The sequence below is a fragment of the Monodelphis domestica genome, chromosome 1 (genome assembly GCF_027887165.1).
Source record: "Monodelphis domestica isolate mMonDom1 chromosome 1, mMonDom1.pri, whole genome shotgun sequence".
NCBI lineage: Eukaryota > Metazoa > Chordata > Mammalia > Didelphimorphia > Didelphidae > Monodelphis > Monodelphis domestica.
The window spans coordinates 548,718,213-548,723,644 of record NC_077227.1 but is presented as its reverse complement, the minus strand read 5'-3'; positions in this window follow the sequence as shown (position 1 = coordinate 548,723,644).

Genomic DNA, 5,432 nt, shown 5'->3' with positions numbered 1-5,432 from the left:
CCAGTCCAGCCTCCACACAGCTGCCAAAATGATTTTCCTTAAGTGCAGATCTGACCACATGACTCCCCTACTCAATAAACTCCATTAGCTTCCTAATGTCTCTAGGATAAAATATACACTCCTCTGTTTAGCTTTTAAAGCCCTTCACAATCTGGCCCCAACCTATCTTTCTAGCCTCATTAGGCATTTCCCCACCTCCTGCACTCTGTGATCTGGCCAAAATGACCTCTATTTTACTCACACACAACACTCCATCTCCTGTCTCCATGTCTTTGCATCTGCCATCTCCCCTGCCTAAAATACACTCTCTTGTCCCTTCTGCCTTATAAAATGTCTCTCTTTCTTTCAGATGTAGCTCAAAAGCCACCTTCAGCATAAAGCCTTTCATAAAATTCCAACTGCTAGGGCCCTCCCTTCTAAATTAAGCCATTTTGTATTTAAATACAAACTAGCTTGTATTTAGGTACATTGTATTTATTCTCTTATTCTTTATTCTCATATATGTACTTGTTGCTCAACCATTAGAATGTAAGCCCTTTGGGGGGGGGGGAGTCTAGGAGGGAGGGAGAAAACATAGATTGCAAAAAAAAATCACAAAATAAATATTTAAAATTGTATCAAAATGTAATCTGGAAAAAAAACAATAAATGTTTTAAAAATGTAAGCCCTTTGAAAATAGGTATTATTGTGCCATAAGAAATGATGAGCAGATTGATCTTTTTTAATCTTGGAAAGGACTACATGAGATAATGAAGAGTGAAATGAGTAGAAACAAAAGAACATTATATACAACCACAGATTTAATATCTGAAGAATCACTTGTGAGCGTTCACCTCCAGAGGATGAACTGAGAAATGGAAACATGAAAGACATAATCCACCTATAAGTAACTGTTTGTTGGATGATGCCTTCCATGGTGTGGAGAGGAGAGGGAAGGGTAATTAAAAAAAAAAAAGAAAATAGGTTGTGTGATAATACATGTATAACAGACACTGAATTGCTTGCCAGCTTGGGGGGGAGGGAAGGGGGCAGGGAAGGGACAGAGACAACTATGATTATATAACTTCAGAAAATGTATGTGGAAATTTATTAAAATAATAAATAAATAAGATAACAGGTATTATTCTTTGTATTTGCATCCCCTGTTCCTAGCACAGTATATGACAGATAGTATGAACTTAATAAAAGTTTGCTAATTGATTGACTCCTTCCTAAAGTTTGATGATGAAGGAGAGATAAGGTGGACCTATATTACCTGACTACATTCATCCTAGATTTAGGAAAAAGTATATTTCAAAAAGTACAAAGAAAGGATAATCTGAGTTATATTATCTAAAATTCACCAAAGGAATTCAGCCCAGAAAAGAGAGGAAACTCTATTTGTGAATTAAAAAATTAAATTCAAAAGACACAATGAGAATTCTGATGAGGAAGAAAAAGTAGGAGGTGTTCAAAGAAACTGATATGGATGCACAGAGAATTCAGTGACCAACTTGGATTTTTAAGAGATATATGGAAGTAGGGAAATAACCAGATTAAAACCAAAAGCAAAAAGAGGAATGTAAGGACATGAGATGTTGCTATAAAACAAGTGTCTAGAGAGGTAGAATTCAGAAATATTTCAAAAATCAAATCTATCAGAAAAGGTACTGAACACCTGGAGAAGAACAAATGTTGCCATTTTGAGGAAAAGGAAAAGAAATAGTCTACAAATTATAAACTATTGAGTTTGACCTTGATATTTTTTGGCAAAATTCTAGAAATTATCATTTAAAAGGTAGTGAAATTATAGAAAAGGAAGCAATGACGTTCCTCAAGAACAAACCATGACAGAATAATCAAATTTCCTTTTTCCAGGATTACTAAATTGATACATATGAGACACACTGGTAGATGTAGTTTACCTAGATCTTGGCAAAATATTTGCTAAGTGGAAATTAGTATTTTCCTAATGGAAAAAAAAGTAGAGAGATGTGAACTAAATGAAATGTCAATTGGATGGATTCATAATCTGTTGAATGAATAGTCAGACTTAGAGATTAGTCATTAATGATGTGATACCAATTTGACCAGAGGTATCAAAGTGCCCCCAAGGATCTATGTCTGGCCCTGTGCTCCTTAATGTTTTAAATGATGATTTATGATGATTTGGATAAAAGTATAGATGGAATGTTTTTCAGGTTTTTTGAATGATATAAAGCTGAAAGAAATGGTCAACTCACTGAATTACAAAAAGAATATACAAAAAGATCTTAACGGGCTAAATCTAATATGATAAAATTCAATGCAGAAAAATGTTAAAATTTTATTTGTAGTTGCTTGGTCCTGTCTGTTCCTAATCCCATTTGGAGTTATCTTGGCAAGGATACTGGAATGGTTTGTCATTTCCTTCTCCAGCTCATTTTACAAATGAAGAAACTAAGATAAACAGGGTTAAGTGACTTGCCCAGGGTCACACAGATAGTGTCTGAGGCTGGATTTGAACTCAGATCTTCTTGATTTCATAACCAGTGCTCTATCCATTGTGCCACCTAGCTGACCAGGTTGTAGATCTTAAAGAAATCAACTTCAAAAGTACAAAATGGAGAGGTATGGTTAGATAACACTTTATCTAAAAATGATATAGTGTATTCAAGGTCACAATGAGCCAGTAGTATGATATAGTAGTAAAAAACCAAAGACCAAATCAAAACTATTACAGTCTTAGGTGCCATTAGGAGGGTCATACAGGAATAAAATGATAATCCTTCTATGCTCTGTTCTGGTCAGAACAAAACTGGATTATTGTGTTTGATTCTGAGTGCCACAATTTATGAAGGTTATATATAAGATGGAGAACATTCAGAAAAGGAAAAAAATGTTGATGAAGAACCTTGAGCCCATGTTTGGAGGAACCCAGTTAGTTAATTAGCTTGAGAAAAACTGATGGGCTACATGCAACATAGTGTAGTAGAATTGAACTTGGAGTCAGAAAAATTCTGGATCCAAATCTTGCCTTCAGTACTTATGACTCTAAGAAAATCTCCTAAATTCTTTCAGATTCAGTTTCCTTATCTATAAAATGAAGGGAAATAGTACCTACTTTTGGATTGTCATGAGTAGTAAATGAAATACATTCGTAGCACTTTGTAAATATTAAAAGAAAAGTTTGCAATTTTTATCTAAGTTCTGGCAAGTAGAAAAGAAATTAAATTTGTTCTGATCGATTCCAGAGGATTACACAAGAACTAATCTGTGGAAGCTGCAAGGAAACAACTGTAAGCTTGATGGTAGGGTGGAAATAGTTCCTAACAATTAAAGCTATCAAAATGTGGAATTGGTTGCTTCAAGATGTAGCAAGTTATTCTATTCTGGAGGTCTACAAGTAGCGTTCAGATGGTCATTTGCCTAGGGTTCCTTTTCTCATATAGACTGGACCAAATGATTGCATAGGACCCTTTAAAAACTGAAACTCTGTGAAGTCACTTCATTTTTATCATTTGCAAAATGATAGGATTGGACTAGATGACTTCTAAGGTTCCATTAAAAGATCTATGATCCTCTGAGCTCATTTGAGTCTCTCAACAATCCTGGGATTGTAAAATGAAGATTTGAACCCCAGAAGTCCATGGTAGTTCCCAGAATTCCCTATAATATCACCCTGAGTCTTCACCTGAGTGCAAGAACACAATTTGTATTTAAACTGACTCTCCACTTACTTCGGTCCTCTCTCCCTGCTTCCACTTCTAAGCACACGTGTCTCTCAAGATGTAGAATAAGTGGCTGTGAATGGGCTTTTCAGCCCTCCTAGGCACGTGCTTTCTTATTTTGTATTTTCTTTATTTCTTAATCTTTAATAAACCTCATAAAAAGATAATACTTTTAGCAGAGAAACGAATTTTAATTGTTACAGGATTGGTACAATAGATCTTATTTTCCCCACTATTCAAATGAAGAAATTAAGACTTAGAATTAAACAACTTCCTCGTGGTCACAAGGGGTAACTAAGTGGCATCATGGATAGAGTACAGGGCAGAAAGTCCAGAAAAGTCATCTTCCCGAGTTGAAATCGGACCTCAGACACTTACTAGCTGTGAGACCCTAGGCAAGTCATTTAACCTCATTGGCCTTAGTTTCTTTATCTGTAAAATGAACTGGAGAAGGAAATGGCAAACCACTCACTCCAGTATCTTTGCCATCAAGAAGACCCCAAATGGGATCACCAAGAGTTGGAAAGGACCAAACAACAAAAGCATGGTCACAAAGCAACTTAGAGTGGGAAGCAGAATTCAACCTCAAGTCTTCTTAATTCCAAGTCCAGCACTTCATCCACTTTGCTAGGCTGCCTCTCACTTTTGTAGATGCTATGTCTTTTTCCTCTGCCCTCCTCTTGTCTCTCCATAATATCCTTAAGAGAAGGCATCATAACTCTTAGTTCAGTTGAAGCCCCTTTCACTGGCCCAATAGGAGTTCTGATGTGTCCTTCTTTAAACTGGAGATCAATCAATGAGATTGATCCACAAGAGATGGAAACCTTTTTCACACCAACTTGTACTCTTCTGAACCGTTGGTGGCAACTTACCATCAGATCTTTTTTTTTTTCCTAGTTCCAATGAGCTCCTGTCAAAAACTGCCTACAAAAGGAACCCTCCTTAATCCCCAGAATGAATCTCAGCCAAGAGCTCAACTGGAGGGGAATATCAAAGGCTCAAAACTATTGAATAATTTTTACCATTTTTAACATTCAAGTCAGATCCTTAAGTATTTGTTGCAAACATGAAATGTAAAAGACTAGATGCTGTCTGCTGGGGGTGATACAAAGATGCTTAGGAAACAGTTCCTGAGCTCAGAGAGTTTGTGGTCAAGGAGGTAAGATCAGAAGCATAGCAAGTAACAATAATGCTAGGAACAATATGAAAGGGAAATTTTAAAAGATTAAAAAATGTCATCATTTCTGAGATAGAAGAGCTTTAAAAAAATCTGTGCACTGTTTGGAGTCAGAAGACCTAAGTTCATTTCCTAGCGCTTACATTTACTAGCTGTGAAGAAAAAAAATCCACAACCTCCTAGAGACTTGGTTTCTCCATCTATAAAATGGGGATAATTCTTACAGTACTTATTTCAAAGGGTTATTGTATGTAATTCACTCTAGGATTACTAAAGCCTTAAAAATGTGAATTATTGGCATCATTTTCTACTGGAGGACCTAGCGAAGCTTCCTATTAGATTCTTCCAAAAATGGAGCTTCTAAAAATGTTATTCATTGACAGCTGCAGTTCTACAAAAGCCAGGACATGCCTTTATTCCCACAGGTGTCATAGTTTATCCAAAGATGGAGAAATAAGCATACGGTAATGGGAATCATAGGATGAACCACTCAGACCTGGCAAACTGGCAATCATTTATGGAAATGGAATGAATTTTCTTTGTATTTGGCTAGTCCATGGATAAGA